Source organism: Camelus ferus, chromosome 26, assembly GCF_009834535.1.
Source record: "Camelus ferus isolate YT-003-E chromosome 26, BCGSAC_Cfer_1.0, whole genome shotgun sequence".
NCBI lineage: Eukaryota > Metazoa > Chordata > Mammalia > Artiodactyla > Camelidae > Camelus > Camelus ferus.
Window position 1 is genome coordinate 5,633,792 of NC_045721.1, and position 26,896 is coordinate 5,660,687.

A 26,896-nucleotide genomic window follows, 5' to 3' on the forward strand; every position below is an offset into this window, starting at 1 on the left:
TTTTAAAATAAAGCAAAATCAAAGTAAATGACTCTAAGATGCCGTGGCTGTTCCCCAGATTAAGAGCTTCAGTCGATTTTCTGAATAGCAAACACCATTTATTCCCTGTCGATCCTTCTTTCTTACTGAGTTTAGAGGGATTTTATTAATTCTAAACCAAATGATTAATTAAACTGATTCCTGGAGTCCTCCCCTCTTCCCTTCAGCTTCAGTGGTAATTAATCATGGCCACTCCTGGCTTTTAATAGCATTAGGTTTGTGCTTTCGTATATTATTTTGGTTGTCCCTTAGAAACTCAATTGTGTCAGCATACAACAATGCAGACAACAGGTTCAGAAATGTAAATTAACCTTGATTCACCCCATCCCTGAAAGGGAGCTCCTGAGTCTGTCAGGAGAATGCACCCCATCACTGAATGTGAAGTTATCCATTAGGACCACGGTATCTGGAGAGTTTCACAGTGTTTTCAATAGGAGACCAGATCATCTGGGCCAAAAGAAACAGGCACTCGAGCAATAGTGGACCATTTTCCTATTTAGATAGGATATAAGAGCATCAGACCAAAGGGCAAAAACATCAACTAGGGAACATTACAAAGATCTGGAATTCACTAACATACTTCACGCTGAAAAATATCACACATTTTAAGCCCTCTTTCAAAATAAAAAGTGTTAAGTTTCTTGTTTCAGATGGTGATTTTGTCATTCTTAACTCTCTCGAAATTCTTCTGACAATTTAGAGAGCAGAAAAAGACATAATCACAACGCACACATACAAACACACATGCATGCACACACATCAGACCACCTCCTGAAACACTATGGGATGTGGAAGGTCTGTGGTGACAAAAAAGACATATGGCTCATGACAGAGGCTGATACACACATGAAGGAAAGCACACTTTCTTCCCTGAAGAACTTTAAGGAAGCATCTTTTTCCCCCTCCACTTTTGGGATGAGACCCAAGGTCTGCAACAACAGAAAACTTTCAGGCTTTCCCACTGTTGGCCGAAAAACATGTACAACTCTTTGGTGGACTTTCTGAGAACTTCAAGCCTTGGAGACTCCTCTCAGATAGCTCTGAGGGGCTGGTCCAAAGAGGTGAGGGAGAAGCCAGGCGCTATAGGTGTTTCGTAACAAAGACCAGGTGGTCAGAATATCAAAAGACCACTGTTAATTAAATAAAAGCAGGTATCTCGAGTAAATAAATTTAGTGCTTTTCTATGTATGGGAAGATGCAAGAGTCTGGGTCATTGCCATCAATCCTTTGACAAAATCACCATCACCTCAGCTATCTAAGGCCAGTGTCCTTTTCTTTCCCATCCTGAGTGCCCTAAGGGGCCACAGCTCGGGGCGCGGCTGCAGTGGTGGATGGCTTGATGGCCACAACATCCTCTGTTGACTGATATGACAGGCAACATTCTTCCTCTACATCATGTATCCCAGTATATTTATTAACCAATAGAAAGGCAGGAAGTAGAAGGGGCTGCTGGGAGGGCACTGAGCTTTGGGAGTTACAGTTTCAACAAGCAAACGGTGGGGTGAGTTGGAGATGGGAGGAGCCCCGGTGCAGGCTGGGGACTCTACCTGCTTATGTATTTCATCTCTTCTGCACATTAAAGAAGAAAAGTGAAGATGGAGATGGTGCCCACATCAAGCCTATTGTGCCCATGGAGGGAATATCTTGGGCTCACAAGAGATAAGCCAGGCATTCTAATTCATCCTCCAGCTGTGTGCTGGGAAAGGGAATTCCACTCACATCCAAGGGTACCACTGGCCCGCTGTTCTGTTTAATATGTTTGCCTATGATCTGCAGGACATAAAATCAATTGTAGGCTTTTGGAACTGCTGAGAAAAGCTGACTTTACCCCTTGGTACATAAACAAGGAGTCTTTCTCCCCACGCATAAGTGGATGCCTCATGACCAGGGAAATGGGCTGGCAAACCACGTGAGAGATTAAAAAATCAATAACAATGACCATACAAATCCACCTTTATTCTGATATAAGGCAGGTCTCCTTTATCGATGCTCTAACTCCTCTCCCCTTCTGTGTCTCCCCGTCTCTTGTTCACTGGGGTGTTCTCCAGGCCAACCAAGAGAATACTAGCTTTTCTTGCTTTATTTTCTTCCCTAATTATGTTATTTTTCTCCCTAGTTGAGAAGCTGGCCATCAATAATGAGATTAATATATCCTCAGTTGTAACAGGTACAACAGTAGGGCTGTGTTTACAATAATAGGACAGCGTTCCAGGGTAGTTGTGAGAACTGAATGTGGAAATGCAGGCAAAACACTTACTGCAGTGCCCCGGCTCATAACATAAAAACCTAGAAACCTCTATGACCCAAACATTCTAATTTGGGACCAAGTCACACACACTGCCCTCTGCCAAAAGAGGCCTGACCTGCTTTCAGAGAGAAACAGAGAAATCTGGGCCCAAAGGCAACTTGGTAGCAGGGGCAGAAAACGCATCCGGGAGATCAGGTGTCACCCTGACCACAGCTTGCAGATGTTCCGTCCCATCCCACTGTGTCCTTTGCATTTGGAGATCAACTATGCCATTCCCTCATTGAAGGAAACTGGGCTTGCTTCTTTCCTTCAGAAACCAGAGTAGGAACTAGCCCGCATGGTCCACAAGGATATTAGTAACCTGATTACTAGGACTAGGAATTAATTCCCTAACAACCTGAGCTGGTTAACAGTCTGAAGAGGATCTTTCTGGACCCTCGAATGTCCATCTCACTGGGAGAATTTCTCTCTCCTTGCCTGGGGCAGACTGCTGCTTTGCTAGGTGAATGTATTATCTCTGTCTCATTGTATTACTACAGGGCTGTATCAGGGTGACCTACCTGCGGTTTAACACACAGAAGGTCGCTTCTCACTTGCCACAGGTCCAGATCATGTGTTCCCAATCCGTGGGCGCCTCCGTTCTCAGCAGCTGGTCAGGAACCCAGCCTCCTTCCTTGAGCAGGCGACTTCCACGTGTGTCTACCTCACTCCAGCAGAGAGGGAAGAGCAGGAAGACTTCGAAGGACCAGGCTAAAGAGCAGACATTACTTCCGCTCACATTCCACTTGCCAGAATGCAGTCACATGACCACACCTAGCACGGTGATCTAGTTGTGTGGCCATAAGCGCTGGGACAGTCAGTCTTAAGGCCCCGGATGAACCATTCCACGATGCCTGCTGACAAACACAGAGAGCTCTCCTCAGTCCTGAATGAGCATCTTGGACACACACACACACACACACACTCCTGCAATAAAGCTTACAGAAAATGTTTTGAGTCTGGAAAACTCACAACCATCCTTAAGACTCTGTGAGGTACCCTATCTATGAGAATTATTTAATCCAGAAAATAGAAAAATGAGATTCACAATATCATCCTCCATGAGCTGAAAGGCATGATCTCTTTGAAGCAGGTGTGGAAGCTGCAAGGAGACAGGCTGAGAATGAGGCAAGGTTGTAAGCAGACAGTCCTGTTAAGAGATGATGCCTCATGGAAAATACTGCATCTTGCTATTTCACATAAATATGTATGATAAATATTTTCCTAAGTCATTCAATGCATTTTCACAGCTTTTGATGGCTGATATTATACACCCAAGTATTCATGATTGAGGCTTCTCCTCTGGTGGCTTCATTTTTACCCTCTGAGAACTAATTAGGCTTCTCTATTTATTCTTTTTAATAAGCTTTAGAATTTAACATGTACATGTATATTAGGAAAATTGTTATCTTATGATATTGAACCTTCCCATCCAGAGATATATTACTCAATTTGTTCAGGCTTTCTTTTAGGCTAGGCCAGCCAGCAAAGTTTTATTTTTATATCTGCACATTTACTTTCTAGTAAGGTAAACTTAAGCACATCACTTAACCTTCTAAAGTGTAAGTTTTCTTAATGGGATTAATAATAGTACCTATTTTAAGTAGTGAGTATAAAATGAGGTAAAAATGGCAAAGCTCATATCATAGTGCCTGACATGGTAATAACTGTTCAATAAATGAGAGCAATTATTACAATTATTGCTAGATTTATTAAATATTTACTTGCTCATTGATGTAAACTGTATGAATAGGGTCAATTCCCCATATTTTCTAACTGGCTTTGTAGACATACGAGGAAGTTTTTGTGTGTGTGTGCACTTTTTTTCTAATTTACTAAATTCTGATCATTTCTAACGGGTTTTCAGTTGATTATCTTAATGTCATGTAGGTATTAGAAAATATTATTATAATAATGAAAAATTTGAATCTTTATTTCTGATACCAGAAGTTAATTTTAGTCCTTATATTACATATTGATCTGTAACTTTTTTCTTGTACTTACCTTGTCTTTTTCTCCCCTCCAATCCATGACAAGACCAAGACCATGTTTTATTCATCTCCAAGTGGCCCCAGCAGAGCAGAATGCCTGATGTCTGGTTGGCATTCATTTATTGAGCACCTGTTGATTGTAGACAGACTAGGTGAGTGCTAGATCATAAATAAAATAACTACCTGGAGTAGAAACTATCATTAACTACACTGTACAGAGGAGGTAGGTAGCACATCCAAGGTCGCAGTGATGGAGCCAGTCATTCCATCTCCAGGGTATCTGTGTGGCAACAGCATACATGAGGCACATGATCTGAAAGATCACAGGGAACTTGACTCATAATGAAGCCACAGAATCTGGAGGGTACAACATCTGGTTACTTTGGCTGTGGATTTTAGGATTTCTGTCATTCTTTTCTCATGGCTGGTTGCAAGTGTTTATTTCTGAGCCTGACACATCTCTGTGCTGTTTTATCTTTTTGATGGAAATGATGTACTATCCAGATTTACAAGACTGTTCTGGAAAATAGGCATCCTATATTGATGCTCAATTGGGTCACCTGGTATTTTAAGCTAGTCAACATTGCGGATTCAAGATGATCAAGGGACCAGGGAACAATTAGTCAGGAGGCCTCGACAGCCAGAGAGTAAATTACATTTATGAGCACACTCTGGAGCCATCACAAAAAGCTGTTTAATGAGAACATGGGCTATTTGTTCTCGCCCATTAAACAATGCCTATACTGATGTTGGTTGTTGGTTTGGACAACCCCCAGCTTTTGTTTTTTACAGGTCAGAGTGGAGATTCTGCACACAAATTGTTGTCTGGACCACTTGCAAAAGTGACTGAAATGTATCAACATTTCACGGACTTGGAATCCACACTTCTCTTTGGAAGGCACGTTGGCACTTTTTTATTAGATATTTGGCCGTATGGTATAATGGAAAGTATGTTAAACTTGAATTTAGGAGTTTTGATCTTTCTCACTGGGCAAGTTTATTATCTGGGCAAGTCATTTTACCTCTCTACTGTAAAAAATAGGGGACAGTAAATTGGATAAAGTTTCTTCCCACTTAAAAATTCTAATCATATGCTGGCCACACGTTGATGTAAGGATGCAAAGATTTATAGGTTATTTTAAAAATCTGCTATAATTTAGAGATAGTGTTTTTTTTAATAGTTTCTTAAGCTTCAAGAAGAGATATTAAAATAAAATTTGTGAAACAATCTCTTGGTTTTATATTTAGGAGAGGAAATGGATTTGATGTTATTGGTCAAAACCAAGCTCAAAACCATTTAATGGAATTAAGGTAAATTCAGGCACTTCTGTTCCTTAGATTATGCTGTCAAACTAGGAACAAATACGAACGGTATCTCTGGATATGGAGAAATAGAGAGCAGAGTGTTTCCTTAACTGCCCTAAAGTATTCAGTCCACAGAGTGTTATCATTAGAATGTGTTCAATTAAAAGTAAAAGAAAATTCAACTTAAACTGTTGTAAAAACAGAGGGATTCATTTAAAATATTGTATTCTTTCTTCCTATTTTTTTAAATGCACGTCTACATATGTATAAGTAAGCATGTATATGTATGTATACTTATAACATATCTGTATAATATATCATACAAATATACGATGTATACATTTTGTGTCATTTAACACATGTAGCATAATATATAAATTACTTTAACCTTGTATTCTCAATATTTAATACTTAATATATTTTGGAGTATAACATTAGGAAATAAGAAACTACATCAGTCATTTTAAAGCATTGTACAGTAGTCCATTTTAAACCAGTCTCTGTACATATGAGCATTTAAATTGTTTACAGGAATTTGCTTAAAGACAACCTGTCTGGTGAATTAGTCGCCCACCAGGGCAAAGAGGCTTCCTGGTCCAGGCCACTCTGGGGCAGGATTCCTCCTGTTGGTTCTGCCTGGCCAGGTTTTTAAGTGAATATGTCTTCTTTTCTCTGTAGGAAGTACCTAGAAGTAGTGAGTCTTAGGATACTTGCATGTTTAGAATTTTTAAGAAACTGCTAAACTGGTTTCCAGAGTGATTATATTATTTTACATATAGTAGTGTGTGAGGGATTCAGCTGCTATGAATCTTACCAGTATTTGGTATTGTCAATATTTTTTATTTCAGCCATTCTTGTAAGTGTGTAGTGTTACCTCGCTGTGGTTTCAATTTTTATTACTTTGCATTTACATTTAATATTATTTTAATTTACACTTGTTTACATGGTTAATGACGTTGAACATCTTTTCATGTGCTTACCTGCCATCTGTGTACCTTCTTCAGTGAAATATCTCTCATGGCTTTTGTCCATCTTCTGATTAGACTGGTTGTTCTTTGTCAGAATCACAGTTTGCAAATATTTTCTCCCAATCTATAATTTTTTTTCTATAAAAATTTTAGAATAAGCTTAGACAATAAAACTGATTATTTGTTTCATTTATTGCTTTTATTCCTAAGCAAAAGGAGTAAAGAAATTAGGAATTATTTAAGAACAAAGGAATTAAGAATTTAGGAATTTTCTAATAACTTGTATTTGAACTAATAAGTTGTCTTAATTTTACTGCATTTCCCTGGCATGCTACTGCTTGTCCTTTTATATTTTTCGGATGTTAGGAGTTACCTTCTTTGAGATATGTTTGTTGTATACAGCATATAGTTAGACATTGTTTTGCCATCAAATCTGCCAGTTTTAAGCTTTTAATTGCATGACCCATTTGTTAATGTTACTAGAATACAGATTTGGCCTTAGTTGTATCATATTTTATTTTATACCGCCTTTAATGTATTTTTTAAACAATATGGTTCAGATTTGATTGAGGGGTGTGTGTGTGTTCCCTAAGGTAATTTGGAAAGTTAACTTTTTGTTGTTTTAGTTCTCTTAATGTAAACATTCAGGATATCCGGCTACTCTTTTTACAACATTGGTACACCACCGTAAGTGAATATGAAATCCGAAGAATTCCACCTGTATCACTCTTTCCTTTCCATCTTTCACCACCTGATTTAAGCTCTTATGCTACTTTTCTCAGTTTTATTAATGATTAAATTTGTGTCTTTAAATGCAACTTTATATCTATTACTTGATTTATCAACTTTAACTTATGTATTTTGTTTGTTGTATTTAAAATCTCTTTCATTTCTTACCACTTACTTTCCAAGTTCTGTTCATTATTTTATATTTCCCACATATTTACTGCATAACTTTTGCATTCTGTTCTTTAGTTGTTGTTCCCATGGCTATTTTGGCTACACCTGTTCAGCACTCATCACCAATCCTTTCACCAAAATCTCTGCATCTTTTCATTGACTGATGTCAATGTCCTCAAAAAATTTCTCAGTAAGGGTGCATTTAGAGGTCCCTCATCCTTGCTTATTAAAATATGTTTTTTGTCTTTGGCTGGGCATACATTTCTCAGTTAAAATTTTATTTCTTCCAGGAGCTGGCAGGTGTTGCTTCATTTGATGGCTTTGTGTTTAGGTCCGTACAATTGTGTTTCCTCTTCTAGGTAACTTAAATCTTTTTGCCTGCTTATTCAATATATACTTTATTTGGCTTTGAAATCAGTAACTTTATTAGCGCATGTCTTGATGTGACTCATCCTGTATCTTCTTCTCTTTAACACAATAAGCCCTCTTTTGAGCATCTTTGGTCCAGTCTCCTTTATGAAGGTAAGCTTGGTGGTGGGTGGGATGCCATCTGTCTTCGACCCCGTCGTGTCCTTTGTGTATAGAACTTCCTGCTGTACAGAAGGTGCTCAATACATTATTGTTGTACTATCTGGAATTTTTTCTACAATTATAACTTTGAATCTTTTTTTCTGATCCACTATACGTTTGTGTTCTTTCAGGACACCGATTTTCTTGTATGCTATATAGCCTTCATCTTGCCTATTTTTTCTCTCTGATCCTTTTCAGTACTTCTCATTTCAGTTTGCTCACATGGCTCAATTCTGTCCAAATGGAAATGTTCTTTGCATTTTCACACGTCTCCTCTCCAGCTTCCAAAGAGACCTTCATTTCCATGACAGTTTTATCTTGTTTCCCACTTCTTTCCTTAGATCCCCCAGCTCACTTTTCTTCTCCCAATGTCCGTTAACCTAAAATTTCTCTAAACATTGGCATTTCTGCTTTCAGCAGGTGTTTTTAAAAGATCATTTTTTCATCACTTTTTTAATTTAATGGTTGTTAGTTTTAATGATTTTCTTCTACTCCACGGAAACTCTTCTGAGTTTTTTGTCATCTGATATTTATCTTTTTCCTATTTTTGACCCTTTAAAAAATTTAGTTTCTACTCCATCATGTTTTAGATTTTTAATTTATTTTTGTTTCTTTTAAAACAGCATTTCACTAAATGATACTGCTTGGATTAATTGTGTGTTGGAATAAATTTCTTACTTATTTTATGTTCGAATGAGCTGTGTTCTTCCTAGCTTCATTATTTCAGATTTAGAGGAATTTGGCCTCTATTCTGGAACAGCAGCAATTGTCCTTTAGTTCAAGAGAAGTCCTTGATGGCAGCGTTTTCTCTGTGAAATGTTTACCTTTCTTCTCCCATCCAACAGAGACTCACAGCTGCATGCAGTATTGCTCCAAATTCATATTTTATTGTCTCCACTCTGGCTTACCAGCAAACAGCCTGCTGTAAACCTGGCTTGTTTTGTGTAGTCCACCTTCCTCACTAGCCCCGGTGGGGAAATGAAATAAAAATGAAAGACTGAAGCTCCTACTTTTAAGCTTATTATTTTTTTCCCAAAATGGGATCGTTGAGTTTGCTTGTTAATATATGCCACTTACTTTGGAAATCTGAGCTCTGCAAGCCTTTTCTGACTTCTGCAGTCACCGGTGCCTAGACCTCTTTCCATATGTCCATGGGATGCTTCCTGACATTCTTAATACGTGGGGATCAATTCATGTATAGCAAAATACGGAGTTTCTATTCTTATCCTTTTGGCTTGGGGACCAGCCCTGAGAAGAGAGGGCAAAAACATCTTACTCTCCACCTTCTTTATGCCAGAAATCCATTATCACTATCACATCCTCTAAATAATGGCTGGTATTGAAGGGTTTTACTGGGGAAAGACCTTGGGGCCAGGGAGATTTGAGAGCCTCTATCTTGAGTACCTGATCAAGAAATTCACATCAAAAATGTCTTTGTTGGGATTTAAGGTACACGATAATGGGAGCCAAACAGGATCCCCTCAGTTGGGACTTTACTGTTCTAGATTGGGAGGAGCTGCCCATCCACTTCGGGCAATCAATCCTATAGGAAATTACAAACATATGCCAAACTTTGAGTATTAATTTCCTGAGGCTGCTATGACAAATCACCACAAACTTAGTAGCTTAAAATAACAGCGTGGATAAAGAAGTTGTGGTATATTTATACAATGGAATACTAATCCGTCATAAAAAAGAATAAAATAATGCCATTTGCAGCAACATGGATGGACCTGGAGATTGTCATTCTAAGTGAAATAAGCTGGAAAGAGAAAGAAAAATACCATATGATGTCACTTATATGTGGAATCTTAAAAAAAAAAAAAAAAAAAGACAAATGAACTTACTTACAAAAGAGAAATAGACTCACAGACATAGAAAACAAACTTACTGTTACCAGTAGGGGAAGGGGATGGGATGGGATAAATTGGGAGTTCAAAATTTGCAGATACTAATTACTAAACAACAAGTTCATACTGAATAGCACAGGGAACTATATTCAATATCTTGCAGTAACTTATGGTGGAAAAGAATACGAAAACAAATATATGTGTGTTCATGTATGATGAAGCATTATGCTGTACATCAGAAATTGATACAACATTGTAAACTGACTAACTTTCATAAAACTATGTGAAAAAAACCCCAGAGACTTATTGTCTCACAGTTCTGGAGACCAGAAATCATCATTTCTGGACCAGAATCAGGGTGTTGGCAGGGCTGAGGACCCTTTGAAGAGTTGAGGAGAATCTACTCTATACCTTGTCTAGTTTCTGGTAGCTGCCAGCATTTCTTTTTCTTTTTCTTCTTCTTTTTCTTTTTCTTTTTCTTTTTCTTTTTCCTTTTCCTTTTCTTTCTTTTCTTTCTTTCTTTCTTTCTTTCTTTCTTTCTTTCTTTCTTTCTTTCTTTCTTTCTTTAATTGAAGAATAGTTGACTTACAATGTTGTGTTAATCTCTGGTGTACAGCATAGTGATTCAGTTATATATATATATATATGTATATGTGTGTATGTGTATATATACACACACACACATATATATTCTTTTTCATATTCTTTCTCATTTTAGGCCATTACAAGGTATTGAATTTGGTTGTACTTGCATCACTCCAATCTCTGTCTCCAACTTCACAACCCCATCTCTTCTGTGTGTCTAATCTTCCTCTGTCTCTTTCTTATAGGGACACTTGTAACTGCATTTAGGGTCCACACAGCTAATCCAGGGTGATCACCCAATTTCAAGATTCTTAATTTAGTTACAGCTGCAAAGACTCTTCCTTCCAATAAGGTAACATTTATGGGTTTCAGGAATTAGAACCCAGTAACTTTGGGGGCCATTCTCAGCCTGCCATACTTTGAAAAACCCATTTATAAAATCCCAGCAGTTGACACATCACCACATCATTCCACACACTCTTCCAACCGGCACCCATTTGTCTACATCTATAAATGGATCTCACGAAGGTTTTCAACTAAAAGCATTGCTGGTTTTAATAGAGACATATAACATTACATGAGCTAAATAGGAAAAGAAACTTTAGAAACAACAAACAATCTTTTTCCTGTGACCTTTATCCATTAAGATTTAGTTCTTATCTGAGCTGGTCTATAGGAGAGTAGAAACACACACAAATGAGCTGATCCATCAAGACGCATGTGTGTGGGAAACTTGTTGAAAGTCATCTAGAGCCAATGCCCTGAGTCTAGGAGACAGACTGCTATAACCAGCAGAAGCCATTAGGTAGTTGAAAGGATCATTACTTAAAACAAGACAGTTCCCTCTGTCTTTAAATCTTATCAAAGTTGAAATTAAGAACAGCAGAAAGAAAAGAATGCAACTGGTCCAACGCCTCAAATGAATGAGATGAATATATTTTATATTGAAAATTATATTTGAACCCCCCAAATTAAGTCATTGAACATGAACAAAATGTAACTGAAAGTAAGCTCTCCCTTCCCAAGGAGCCAACCCAGAGCACAGAGCAGGGGAAGATGGGCTGAAATGAGAGGTAGTGGACATGAGTTCCCATTCACTAAATAGGTGTGTGACATCATTTCTTTGAGAAATCCTTTCCTTTATCTAATGTGACGTGGGTTTTGGGGAGAGGGCTATGATGAGACAGCTGAATATATGACTTCCTGCAATACTTCAAGTTGTAATAGTGATGTTACTGTGATATCATGCCTTGAATGTTTCTTGCTCAAGAGCATGAACTATTGGGTTTTAGAAGGTCAATATGAATAGAATATTGCAATTGGGAATAACCAGAGAGAGGACAATTGGATTAATTGCACCTTTTATTTCTGCAGTTGGTTAAATCTGGTGCTAATTGAGGTCAACGATGTGGGTTCAGTTCCTCTAAGGGCCAGATGGCTTTGCCTACTTTGGGGGCAAGAGGATGCTACACTGAGCTCCCATCAGCCTCCTCACTAATGTGTATCATTGGTCTCAGAAGAGAAGAAAATGAAATCAGAGTCCATGCCATATGTGAATAAACAGGTCAACATCATTATAGAATCCAGCATCTACAGAATCTCAGGGTGGAATGGGATAGTGTGACCTTCACGAATAGAAATGAGCATCACTTTTACTATGATATTTAAAAACACAGTACTTTCCATTATTAATTTTTGGATTTCATTTCTCTGAATGGGAAATGTCTTAGGTTGGGATGATACATCAATTAGGGTTTAATGAGAAAAACAGAATCACTATGACTGATACAGAGAAGGGGACTGATTGTAAGAGTCTGACCTTGTGCAGTTGTGGGAGCTGGTTAAAGAGTCCATGAAAGGCCAGTTATTTTTATATCTGCAGCTGGGCCTGAAGTCCGCAGGGCTGAGAGTTGGGAAGGAGAGATCATGGGAAATGCGGAGAGCAGGATGAACAGGAACTCATAAGGTGAGCAGCAGCCTATGAGGACAAAGTGGAACCTGCCTCCCAGCCCCCAACTTCCCTGATGTAAGTGAACTTCTGCAGAAGGAGCTGATGTCCTTCTCCGCAGAGCTGCACACAAACCTGGCCAGGAGTTGGAAAAATTGGAGGAGGAGGCCTGGCAGGCGCTGGTGTAGCTGAGGGCTCAGCTGCTGCCTCCCAGAAACAAGGCGAGCCTGCGGATCAGGACCATCATGCCTGGACTGCACTGGCGCCTGGGATCCTGCCCCAGCCTGGAGAGTGTGGAAAGGTGGTTGCTTCTCCAAGCCTGCCTCTTCCAAATCTCATGCAGAATGTCACTTGTGACCCACACTAACCCAGAAATATACAAAGATGAGGATTCTGAGAAACACAGTTCTGGTTTAGCTAAATTGAAAGCACAAATCCATCATAGATGAAAAGATTATAATATAAAAAGTTTTGAGAATAAAGTTTTATCAGTTACATATATGTATATATGCTTATGTGTATAAATGTGCACATATTTGAATACATATATATATATATGCACACACTTAAACATACACACATACACATGCAAAGAGTCTCTTGTTTCAAAAGGAATAAATTTATTATTTTCTCCCGAGTGTCTGGATGGTGACTCTCTCTCACCTGGGGCAGGTAGGTAACTGGTGTCTTACTTTCATTAGTACAGAACAGAGATAAGCAAACTATGGACTGTGGGTCAAATCTGGACCACTGCTTATTTTTGTAAAAAAGAGTGTTTTTGGAACACAGTGACTTCCATTTATTGTGTGCTGTCTACGACTTTCCTGCTACAAGGGCAGAGTTGGGTAGTCACAACAGAGCATGGACAGCCTGAAAAGCCTAAAATATTTACTTTCTGTTTATTTACAGTCAACGTTTGCTTCCCCCTGTATAAGCTCTACCTGAGGCTGTCCTCTTGATGGTACGATTCTAAGCCATCCTCAGGCGGCTCCCAACACCGCATCCCGCTTGTCAGAGGTGGGCAACAAAACAACACTCTCTTACACCAAATATCTCCCTCATTAGGCTGATTCTTTTGCCACAGTTCCGAAAACCCCATGTTGAGATTAAGGTAAGTTTCCAGAAAGCATGTAATTAAAGTGCCAATATGCTACCAGGGTTTACATATTCGCATTAAAAGCAATTACGGTGATTCCATTCGACCAATTAATTAAGTTCACTTAGTGAACATAGGCCTGGAGAAACAGGATGCAAAAGAGGAAGCTGGTGTTGGACATTCAGGATGTGAGCCAATCAGTTCAAATCTCAGTTCAGTCTGGGTTGGACAGGCTTACCTGGGCCTTTAAAAAAAGAGTGATGGATATCCGTGCCCGGTGGCCAACATATGAGAGAAGAGGACAGACATGCAATTTCAACTTCCCCATGTCATAATTTGCTAAGGACCAGCCTTGTTAAGAAGACAGAATGCTTTCTCTCCCAGGGCATGCCAGCTATAAAAATCAGTCGGGGAAGTCTCCGAATTAAAAAACAAAACAAAACAAAACAAAAAAACCCAAACACTTCTAGCTGAAGTCAGAGCAGTTAAGTCCGGACGTCTGCATCCAGTTGATAGCTGTGCGCCCCCGTGCCTGACAGGTGACTATTGACTCCATCAAGTCTGTGTTGTAATTGAGGCTCCCAACTCTCTGGTGGATCCGGCTAGTTCAGCCCAGAAGTCAATGGCCACTCATTTTTTGCTTTTCTAATAAATCTCTGCCACTGGCATCTCCCTGTCCTTCTTCTTTTCATCTCTGACTGTGGATGCAACATGGTTTCTCATTTAGATGCCTGATTTTCTTTCTTTCCATTTCTTTCAGTAAATGGAAAACTTTATTAATAAGACACAGCTGAAAGCTTGGGAGTGCGTCCTCCTGGGAGGTGACTTTCAGCTTAGTGTGAAGCTAAAAACATGGTAAATAAAGGTTATTTTCCAAGGTCTGGAAAGTAGGCTAAAACGAGAGCAAAAGAAAGGTCTTGAGTTAACTATTGCAGGGGCTGTTTAGTTCGGTCGTTCTGCTCATTAAATCCTCAAAGTCACTTTAAGAGCAAGAGCAACTGTCCATGCTGTCTGGTCTGCGGGGCTCAGCAAGTGTATTCTGAGGTTGCAATAATGACGCTACTTGCCCAAGTTTCCCCAATCAGCCAGAACTCTTCGACCTTAATCCTTGTGTTACTGAGTCCAAACTCATTCTGTTCACCACACAACAGGCCAATAAATCAGGAGATGAGGTGTTGGGGCAAGAAATAATGACTTTATTCAGAAAGCCAGCAGATGGAGAAGATAGTGACTAATGTCCTGGAGAACCATCTTACTCAAGTCAGAATTCAGGTTCCTTTTATACTAAAAAAAGGGGGGGGGAGTGTGGTTGGTTGTTGCAAGTTTCTTGGTGTTGGAATCCTCTTGTTCTTGGAGCTGTCCACGTGGGTCAGGTCATGATGTTCCTGTAAACCTCCAGCAACACAAATGTGACTCTGTTCTACAAGTTTTTCTCTATATATGAATGGAAAAGTGTTACACCCTTAAAGGTCAAAGCCTTGAGAATGGGCTCTTCTGTATATTTCAGGCAATAGGCAACACTCTTTTACAAAAGGTGCAGAACCAGCATGACTGAGCCCGGAAAACAGAACAGAGGGTTTGAGCTAAAGAAGCAGATCTAATATGGAGTCAGATTTGTTCTTCCCTATTACACTTGCTCTTAATTCTTATTGTCATCCTATTTTCAAATGCTGTGATTCTCAGTCTTAGAAAAATGTAGAAAAAATGCCCAAGGCATACGGGAGAACACAGAGCTTGTAACGGTGGAAGCTCATGGTTTCCAAGGTAATGAAATGCCAGGAAGTCACTAAGCTTTCAAGAAGGCAACACTTAATCCAAATAATCCAAAAGCAATCTACTTGGCAATCTAATTATATTTCCTTAGGAGAAAACTGCAAGAGTGTTTGTTTGCATTTAATTGCCTCCCCTTAATATGTTTGTGTTGTACTCATTTCTGACTCTGTTCCCAATCTAAAGGTCCCTTGTAATATTTGACTTAGCTTTCCAGACTAACCCAGGGGATTGCACTTGGATTCATACGTAATAGGACAGGCAAGCTCTTATTTTGTGTTTGTCAGAGCTGATGTCAGTTTCCAGAAACAATCACTTTCCTTAGACAGGTAGAAAGGAAAACTACGTATTTAAATTGACTCGTCTGTTTTGTTCTACTTATGTATCGAAGCACTGGCGACGCAGAGAGAGAAAATTCTATGCGCCTCTCTCTCTCTCATTATGTGCTTAATGGTGAGGATGGAGGATAAGAAGAAAATGACCCGTCTTCAGTTATATGCAGCAGAGCAATACCTGTTTAATGGATAGATTCTGACGGGCGTCCCATTCCTGGAGAGCCATGACAGCACTCTTTATACTTAATTGGAAATGCCACATTTGCATATTGTTCCTGAATTTTTTCAGAGGTCTCAGAGAAGCTGGGTGAAGGTTGAGGCCAAAAATTACTTCTGACTATCTGGAAAATCGTGCCACACTCTTGAATTCAAATAGTCTTGCCGGTATGTAGAAATAAAGACACTGCTTTCAGTCCCACAAGGGTTTCTCTTCTTCTATCGTGGGCTCTAGCGTCGCAATGGAATCTCGGTTATCTTTTCGTGTTCTCTCTTTCTCTTTCCCCCAGGACTGCTGTCTTTCTCTCTCCTTCTCCAGCACAGAGATGCTGCTACCTCCAGACTCACAGACGGAAGGCAAACTTCCCTTATTGGCAAAACCTACGTGAAAAAATCTTGCTCAAATATCACCCTCCCTCTGAAGTTGATCCCAATATCACTCCTGACCCTGGAACCATGACATTCTGACATCAGCTGGTTTTTAATATATATGCTGCACTACAATAGCCCTTCTTACACTGTGAGCTCTTCCTAAGTAGGGACATATTTCTCCTTGTGTCTCCCTCTTCTAAACACAAGGCTGAGCACCTTGCAAATGCTCCATAATATTTGTTGAATAAGTGAGTGAATATCAATATTCTTCTGTGCAGTGGAGAACTATATTCTGCCACATTCAGGAAAGAACGTCTCTCAAAGTTTGTTCATTTCCTGTTTGGATCCCATGGCCCTGAGAAGCAAAAAGATATCTAACAAGTTTTTTCTTAGGATTTCCACCTCTCTGCTACATTGCCAGTCTGTTCTTGGTTTTTTCCCTCCCCCTGCCAGAAGCATGTGTGGATTTTTCTCTGATATTTACCACGAGCATCTGATCAAGATCCTGGAGGTCAATCTCATAACGTTGTTAGAGTCCTCCCTATTACTGGATCCCCCTGGAGTTTTTCATTCTCAAAGTGGTCTACACTGAGCCTCCAGCAGTTCATCAGTTAAAACTCAGGTTTTCCTACCCTGGCGCTGGTTCCTGTGTTGGTTTCTGCTAGGGACTCCCTTCTGGTAAGTCAGGACACCCTGTATTTGCCCGTCTAGCTCTCCAATCTTGGGGGCAGTGGTTTGCCCTGTGTTTTCCTCTCTCTGTGGATCCAGGAAGAGTTGCTGATTTTTTTAAATCTGTTCAGCTTTTTACTTTTAGAAGGGACTGGTGACTTCCAACCTCCTATTATTTCTTCTTAAAGCGTCATTTTCTTATTAATGTGAAGAAACACTTTTTCTACTGTGAGTTGAGTTTCTCTGCTCTGCTCTACATGGAACGTGCAGCCACTCAGCAGGGAGGTTGCAGGCATCAGAAACCAAGAACAACTAGGTCAGTGCTCTGGGTCACTTGCTCCATGACTGCAATTTTGTGCTGCCGAGACCCTCTGAAGAGTGGGAGCCTACGGGACTGCTCAGAGGATCAGAACTAGTAAATGAGAACACAGGCACTGAGAACACAAAGGGTCTTTTGATTTTTCCATCCTAACTCTTGGATCTGCCAACTGAAATCATTCTCATTGAAGGTTGTCAAATAAACTTCTAGATGACCATTTTCTCTGTTAAATGTTGGAGTCTATTCGTTCTGGAAATCTACCTCACTTGTGGGGGTCTCTTCTTATTTTGTCTGAATATTTGTGGAGAAGTTTTAGTATTAGGAAGTCTTGAACCCTTGAGGAGACTTCAAATTGTCAGAGTCATGGGAAGTTCCAGAGAGCTTATCTGGAGTCGTTTGAGAGATGTAGTGTTAAGAGAATTATGTGAAGGCAGTAGGACTGGGGACTGTTCAAACCTCTGGCATTATCTTCATGCCTTTTCAAAGAGCTCGTGAACTCTCCTAGCATTTGTTCGGCTGATCCACGTTGTCCAAAAAACACCATCTTCACATAGAGACAAAAGGCGTCTCCCTTTTTAGCTTTTCCTGACAATTTTCTGCCAGGCTTTTGCAAAGCTAGTCAGACACACAGACAGGAGCCTTTGACAGAACAAGGGTGACATTTCAAGGAAAGAAGGATGACAGGATGCCTAACAGCACACTCTAGAAATCAGCACCTTTGAAAGGTACAGTGGAAATTTCAGCACATCAGCCTGGTATTTTACTGTGTAGGGCTGGCCACCGGGTCCTTTCATGCAGCTCAACAGGAGTTAAATTATGTAGATGTTGCAAATGCCAAATCGCAGGAAGGTGGATTCAAAATTCTTATTTTACAGCTCCAAATGAGTGTGGACACTTCCCATCAAGAAGGACATTTGTTACCCTTGAGTTCTTGGCACAAATATTGCTCCTTTATGAACAAATTGCAGTTGGAAAAATGATGTTCCCCACAGGTAGAAGGAAGGGACAGCTTTTACCTTCTCAATAACTAAATGAATATGTATTTTTGATAGCTGCTTTGGAAATGCCTTCCTTGCAGGGTGTTAGAAACTATAGTTACCAGTATTTGAAACTAAGTCTTAAGTACCAAGAAATAGCTTGCTGTTTCCATAATACAGAATTGCCCGGGAAAGTAAGATGCTGTTAGTGGCTAGATTGCCAGTTTGAGAGGTACGTGATAGTGTGACTGAGCTGGATGAGGGCAGAGCCAACCCCTTCCAGCTGTTTTCTTCTCACCAGAGTGTAATTCTCGTTGATGAGCTCCCACATGGTGTCGCCATATGCATCAGTCTGATGGGTCTTGGTTGCGGAAGCATTGTTAGACCTACTTCCTGCCTGACTGAAACTCACACACACAATGAACACATCTCACCTTGTTCACTTCTTCTCAATGAGGGCCAGCTTTGCTTTTTTGGGTTTTTTTTGCTTTTTAATTTTAGCCCTGGGTTGAACCAAACACATAATCTTTGTGTATTTCTTAACTTCTCTGAGACTCATTTCCTTAACCAGCAAGATGAGGAAAAGTGAATTAATCCACACGTCCCATCATGTAATTCCCCTGCTCCCATGTCTGCCCCTCTCAGAGTTAGAGTTGAAGGTCTGGAAACTGACCACAAGCCCTGCAAGATGGGGTTCCATGTTGCTTCTGTTACATGTGTCTCCACCTGCATTATCCTTCACTTCCTCTGCTCCAAACACTGCTTTGTTTCAAATATGCCTGGCAAGTTCTCCCCATCAGGATTTTGCTCTTGTTGCTCCCTTTTCCTAGTGGACTCTTGTCCCAACCATCCTCTCTTGGAGAGCCCTGCCTTTTGATCTGCTTTTAGACGGCAGCTCCTGTCCCTCCCTCCACCCTGCACTCTCCCTCTGCATTCTTGGCTTTATTTTTCTCCGCTGCACTTACACATCTGACATACTATAGACTACATTCTGCTTATTTATCTCCACAAAGACATACACACAGATATGAAAAAAATACATAAGCATAGGATTTTTGACTTTATTATTAACTGTTGTATCTCTGGGACAAGACTAGTGCTAGGTGCTCCATAAATATTTTTGAATGAACATACAGCCAACATTTTTATGGGGTTTAGAGGTTTCTTATTTAATTCTTACTCTCCAAGGGAAAAATTATTTTAATCCCTATTTTATAGGTGATGAAAATAAGGTTTAAAAGCATTCATATGTTTAGGGCTTAAGACCCTACACCTGGTGTGTAGTCAGCTAGGATAAACCCTTGACCTCTTTTGAATCCAGATATGTTTTCTTTGTGTTACACTATTCTGTCTCTTTCTAGGGTAAAGGGCCAGATGCTGAGCACCTGGAGTTATAAATCAAATAGCACACCTTACCATTAAAGAACAGAACAGATTTGGAGATAAAGCTCTAAGTCTGCAGAGACTTACCTTCTAGGGTGAGAAGTGTTCTAAGAGAGGACCACCAAAGTAAGAGCCATCTCCCCTATTCCAGCGCCTGTGTATATGAAGGCTGCCTGTTTCTAGCCCATGCCAACTTTGGACCAAGAACTTGCCACCTCTTTCATTTTCCCCATAGAAATTCACTCAAACAACTGAGTAAGATATGCTGACTTCCTTGGGGATTTCATAGAGCAAGTGGATGACAGGTTTACCCTCGACACCAATCAGCAGACAATGTGAACGCCCACCACAGACAGTACTGTCTTCTACTGTCTCTTTCTGGCCCTACCACCACTGGTAGGGTTGCGGGGAGGTTCCCTCTCCTGTAGACCCAACTCCCGTGCCTGGACAACTCCAAGTCTAGATGCTCAAGAATATTTAGTAAATAAATACATTATGATTTTTTATTGTGGTAAAATATTCATAACATAAAACTCACTGTCTTAACCATTTTTAGGCATACAGTTTAGTGGCATGAAGTACATTCACATTGTTGTGCAACCATCACCACCATCCATCTCCAGAACTCCTTTTGTCGTGCAAAACTGAACTCGGTACCCGTTAAACCATAACTCCTGGTAACTGCCCCTCTTCCCAGTCCCTACGAGCAACCGTTCTACTTTTCTCCTTTTTTTAAAAAAATCTTTCCTTTTTTTGCTACACCCCAGCCTCTGATAATCACTATTCTACTCTCCATCACTGTGACTTTGGCTTTTTAAAATTCAGCATATAAGTGAGATCATGCGATATTTGTCTCTCTGTGTCTGGCTTATTTCACTAAGCGTAATGCCCTCCAGGTTGATCCATGTTGTCACAAATGGCAGAACTGCCTTCCTTTTAAAGGCTGAAAAATATTCATTGTGAGATACATTTACCCATTAATTTAACAATGGATACTTAGGTTCTTTCCATATATTGGCTATCGTGAATAATACTGAAGAGAACATCGGGGTGCAGACATCTCTTCAAAATAGTGATTTTATTTTCTTTGGATAAATACCCAGAAGTGGGATTGCTGAAACATACAGTAGTTCTATATTTAATTTTCTGAGGCAACTACACACTGTTTTCCATAGTGGCTGTACCAATTTACAGCAAAATGATTCAATGAGTAAATGAATGAATGAATAAGTGATTAAAATATGAAAGTAATGTTTTAAGCAAATACATCTTTTTGAATTCCTTAAACTTTATGATTTGTTGGGAAGACTTCTATATGTAAAATCTGAGACCTTAAAAACCTGTAAATAAAGAATTTTTAAATGACTGAAGGAAGAAAATTGAAAAACTAAGAATACTGTTGTTTAAAAAAAATCAATAAATAATTAACACAGTCGGGGTACCTTAATCAGCTTTTGTAAATTTGGATTTTCATGTATTGGGTTTCCTCAAAGTTAAATTAATATGCATATGATTCAAGATCCCGTATCTTTTTGTTGTTGTTGTTGTTGTTAATTTGGAAGTTCAAGTTTACAAAGAAAGACCATATTTCCCTATAAACATCCAGGAAGTGCAAGCTGAAATATTCAGGGGGGAAAACAGCCAAAATGCCACATGGGTGAGGAATAACTTTCCGTGTCCTATCAAAGGACCTCTTCAAGTTATGTATTGATCCCAACCCAAGGAAAATATGCCTAGAAAATTAATTTGACATTTGCAATCAATAGCACTCAGATGTCACTGGAACGGAGGCTGGGAAAAAAAGGATGACTTTAAAATTACAGTCATGAATTTATAATTACAGTAATGAACAGAAGTAATTTATTGAATGAATGTTTCTGGAATCTAAAGAAAATCAACCTGCCACCACACATTGCTGAAGGAATGGAGAGGCAGGAGCTTGGTTTTTCTAGACTAATCTTCATTAACTCATCTGTGCCTTCTTCCATATCCTACTGTCTGGGCTTTGTGCTTCACTTTCTGAAATGTGTTCTTTCTTCCCCCCCCCCCCCCCCAACACACTAACTACTGTACACTAAGCTAGCACAAAGATTGAGCCATTGAAAGATTCAACTGTGGTAAGAATGAATATTTGCCTGTGTTCATTATCTCATCTTGGTCCAATGGTCTTAGAGAACATGCACTTTGTGCTTTGGTGGAGGAATAAAAAGCACTGCACACAGTAGGTGCTTAAGAATCTGTACTGAGTGAATGAATCAGCCAGGAGTGACTGGCATTAGGATCATCTACCAGGAATGACAAACACGTTCTTAAAACAGAAAGACTGGTTGCACAGTTAATACTGTGATCATAAAAACTCTGGGGGCTTCTTTCTCAGTTTGATGAGTTCTTTTCTCCCCGACATACTTCTTGCTTTTTTCTACACCGTTCCTTTGATGACTTATCTGGTCTCAGAGCTTTAAATGCCATCCTCTTACTGATGTGCAAAGTTACGTCTCTGGCCATGAACTCTACTTCCAATTCTAAATGCTTCTTTCCTCCTGGCTACCTAACACGTATACTTTGATGTTTAATAGGCACCTTACCCTTGACATGCCTCCAGTCAAAGTCTGTGATTTCCCTTTCTCCAGAGACGCTCCTCTCTTAGTCGTTTTTATCTCAGCTAATGGCAGCTTCATCCTTAAGGCAGAACCATCCTTGACTCCTCTCCTTTATCATAACTTACATGCAACATACAGCAAATCCTTGTCATCACATACATACGGAATCTGTCTAATGCTTACCATGTCCTCCCCAGTTCCCTACCAGAAACCATCGTCTTCCACTTGTATTAGGCCATCTTCCAATGGCTTTCTTATGGGTCCTCCTGCTTCTGCCCTTCCCAATACCCAATCCTCCCCCACAGTCTATTCTCAATAGAGAGTTGTCTTTTCAAAACTCAGGCAGGACCACGTCCTTTCCTTATTCTAAGCTCTGTGATGTCCCCCCATCTCACTCAGAGTAAAAGCCAAACTTGTCCAATGACCTTAGGGACTCATGTGAGCTGCCTCACTTGCAAACTTACTCGTCTCATCTCCTTCAACTCTCCTCCCTCATCATTATACTTTGGCCACACTAATCTCCTTGATGTTTCTTGAACAACCAAGCATAGTCTCGCCTTCGGATGGTTGACTGCACTGTTTCCACTGCCAGGCATTCTCTCCTTACAGTTAATACGGTTGACCCTTGAATAACATGAGTTTGAACTGCATGGATTCACTTACGTGCAGATTGCTTTTCGATAGTAAATACACAGTACTACACGACCTGGGGTTGGCTGAATCCACAGATGCAGAACCGCAGATACAGAGGGCCAACTGTGAAATTATATTCGGATTTTTGAGTGCATGGACATTGGTTCCCCCAACCCTCGTATTTTTCAACTGTTAATTTGGCTTCATTGCTCAGTTCCTCCAAATTTCAGTTTATCTGCCATGGAATCAGTGATGCCATGAAATGGCAGTTACCACCCACCCCTGCCCCTGTATCCTTATCTTTATTCTTTGCTTTCTATTTCTCCATAGTTTTGATCCCCATCTGATCTACCCTTTATTGGTCGGTTTCATTTACTGCTGATATCTCTGCACTGGAATGTAAGTTTCATGAGGGCAGAGACATTTCTGCTGCTTTTGTTTTTGTTTTTGTCTGTAGCTGTATTCCAGGTGTGTAAGACAACACTTTAGTAAATGTTTTGGGTGAGTTAAACGAATTACATTAATCATCCATTCCAAACCATTAAAAAGCAAGACTGTGTCTGCCATTTGCAGGAGTCCAAACCTCTGGAGTATTCAGCACTGTCTTGCTCATTATTTCAATACCACAGGGTGATTACGCTCTGGGTTCCACCTTTGGGTTTTCATTAATTAATACATTATTAAAGAATTAAACGTATTTTCTTCATAGTTGCTCTAAGACTTGCTATTGAAAGATGATTGTATGAGATAACGTGTTCAGACATGGGTGATTTGGCTGTCATTTAAATTCTCAGGGGTCTCTTTTAGCTATATTGGCTTAAGTTTGGTTGAACAACATGGCAGAACTTAGCTACTTCAGCAAATACATCCTCATTTTAAAAAATGTTTTTCAGGCAGGCCTGCTGACACTGTTGGTAAAGTACCAGTAGTAACTGGTACCTTTAGTTGGTACCTGCATCCAAGAAAGCAGTAAAGCAGAAATCTGTGAGATCCTCATGAGCTCAGTACCGTACCCAGAATGATGCCAACAATTTTATTGACAGGTTCAAATGAGGGGACATCTGTCCCTTCTGGTCACAAGCCTCTTTGTTTCTGCTCCTTCCAGGATGCTAAAGGGACTGTGGACAATATTATATATCAGGTCTTCTCTAACGACAAATTAAAGCACACACAGATATATACATATACATATCTATAAGGGGGACACATGTTCATGTGCATGGAATTGATTTCAGGGCAGATTTTGAGTCCTCAATCCCACTAAGGAGTCATTTCAACATAGAGATAGTTTCAGTTCCAAAATAAATATTTGTTAGTTCAGACCAAAGGAATATTCTCTGGAAAGAATCAGGACAGAATGTGAATCAGATTCTTTTGAAAAGAATACAATTCAGAATCAGAGAGTCTTGTCCGTTACTTGGGTGGCTCTACAGTTGGATTTCTCTTTCTATGTTTATCTCAATCAAAAAACCTCAATAGTCTCTGCTCGAGCTACAACAGACCAGGAAGATCTAAAAATGTTCTGTATCTTCCTTTCTGATGTCACTGAAATTTTTCCATCACTTTTAAATATAAGTCAAATAGCACCTTTTCCCATAAAGCTTTCTCTATTACCTTTAAATGAAAATTAAATTAATCTTTTGTTCCTTTGGACTCCCATATCCCCCATAATACACTGTATTATATATATGTGTGTGTGTGTGTGTGTGTGTGTGTGTGTGTGTATGATTTATATCTGAATTTGCAAGACTGTGGTCATTAGGAACCAATCATTCTTTCAACTTCTCACTCTGTGGATAAGACCATTCCCTGGTTCCCTGAAAGGTGATTGTCAGTTTCTACTCTAATCACTTCTATCACAGTGATGGTACTATCTCCCAAGGCGGCCTGCTTTTTCAGTGTAGACTTGGCTTTCTGCTGACAACAGCTTTGACCAGGTAGAATGTAGCTTCTCCAGTATCTAAGCTGAAGCAGGGCTTTTGTTTTGGTTGATTTGTTAAAAAATAAAAAGAAAGAAAAAAAGAAAAAATCCTGGTCGAACAGTAGGACAGGAATGGCCTACAGAAGGATTTTTTCATTGACAATTGAGGGTGAAAATGTACCATAATTACCAGGAGCTCCAGGAAGAATTAGATGGTTGAGATGATGTTTTAAGTGATTAAGGGATTTTTTTTTTTAAATCATCTTTTCTTTTTCAGGATTTGGAACAGCTTAACTGCAACAAACAGGTTTTCTGGAGGAGTTTCTTCGGAAATGGCTACTTGGGCTTAAATCCCAAATGCTGCTTATTTTGTGGATGCCTCTGCTCTGTGTTCCCACTGACCTGGGACATACTTTCTCCCAACATTTACCATGCTTTGCTGTAATTAGTTGTTCATTGTGTATCTCCAATGCCAGACTGTAAAACAAGAGAGGTCTAATCACCAAGTCTGTCTTGTCAGTCACTCTATTCCCAGGGCCAGCAATTATTTGCAAACTGGATAAACGGCCGTATGTGGTAACTGTATGCAGTGGGTGAGCTGATACTCTGGGAGTTGCTCTGTCCTTTTAAAAATGGCTGCTCATCAAGACACATGGTCCCAGGGTAAAATTTTAGCAGAATTAGTCTCCCTTCTTCTCTATAAGGTAAACATTTAAAAGGGTACAATTTAAACCCTTCTATGACTTTCATGGGTGTAGTTAATGGACAAGATAGTTTCTGTGAAATGATGTCCAGGACTAAATCATAGAGAAGGGAGGCTGGAAAATAGAATGCAGTAAGCAGTGTAGACGGGGTTAATTATTTACTTACTTTTTATTAACACTCCTAGAAATTATAAAGGGATACAACTATATATTTATTTATAATGCTGAGGTAAGTCATGTGCTTGGAAAGCTCAATAATGCAACATGATAATATAGTAAATTACTGATTGATAGATTGTATTGCTTGGAATAACAGCAAATAGGTAGATGCTGATGAGGTAAATACCTGGAATTATTGCTTGCTATGGTGTGAACTGATTAAACAAATATTGACTGAGTGCTTACTAGGATAACTATAATAATAAATGATTTACATCTATTAATTGATTTGATCTTCTCAGACATCCAATTAAGTATTTTTATTTTCACTTTATAGATGAAGAAATTAAAGGTCAATTACACTGGGTAATTTGTTACTAATAATATAACCTGTAATTGGCAGAGCTGGAGTTTGAATTCAGTTATGATTTACCCAACACCTATATATTTTTACCATATCATAATGAATAGGTAAAAGAAAAGAGCCAGAGCATGTATAAAGGCCAAGAGGAATAGAAAGATATTTAGTGCAGTAAGTAATGATGGAAGAGGGCAATGATAGTTACTGAAGTAGGAAAAGAGATTTGGAGCCGTATCTTAAAATATCTATAGGAGATGCATTGGCTTATAGCTAAGGAAGCAATGTTCTTTGACTTGCTCTGTAGACAGGTGACTGCCTGCAGGGTGGATACCATGAGACTAGTGAACAAATAAAGAGAGCTTGCTGGATAAGCCCATCAAAGCCACCTTATCCACATGACAAGACACAGAATATACTACTGACTTTAAGAATTCCCCTGGAAGAATCATGGGTTTTGATAAACTATGTGTGTTTTTAATGTTCCTCAATTTAAAGATTGTGACTTTGAGGAAGAGAGTAAGAATAAGCAGAACTGAAAAATTCTGGATATAAATCAGTTTGAAATAGCAGGTAATTGTTTTTCAAACCATAAGAAATATACTGATGGACATAAGAATGCTTTAAAAATCACCTAATTAATATAAGAACACAGTTTTTGTTGCACAAATATACAGGAGAAATTAAAATCTCCCTTCCAGGACTGCAATGTGCCTTCAATATTCAGTCCTTCTTAATGGCCCCTCCCAAGTATCTGCTGACCTCAAGTAAAGACGTTTTCTGTTCAACCGTTCATCTCACTCCCCCATGCTTCATTCTTTGCAGCCTTGTTTACTATTCCCTGTACAACGAAATTCCTTTCTGCCTGATCTTTAAGATGCTAGCAGATGTCAAGATCTGAGAGTTCTCTCTTTTGCAATTGTCCTTCTCCTCTCACTGTA

General features: G+C 39.5%; 1 long non-coding RNA gene across 2 annotated transcripts in view; it reads right to left on the reverse strand.

Moving 5' to 3' along the window:
• Positions 1 to 4,346: 4,346 nt before the first annotated feature.
• Positions 4,347 to 26,896, reverse strand: part of LOC116659999 — a 58,949-nt gene continuing 36,399 nt past the window's right edge. For both annotated transcript variants that reach the window (XR_004315355.1, XR_004315354.1), the window contains one exon: positions 4,347 to 4,447. This is a non-coding gene — a long non-coding RNA (uncharacterized LOC116659999). The remainder of the gene's footprint in view (positions 4,448 to 26,896) is intronic.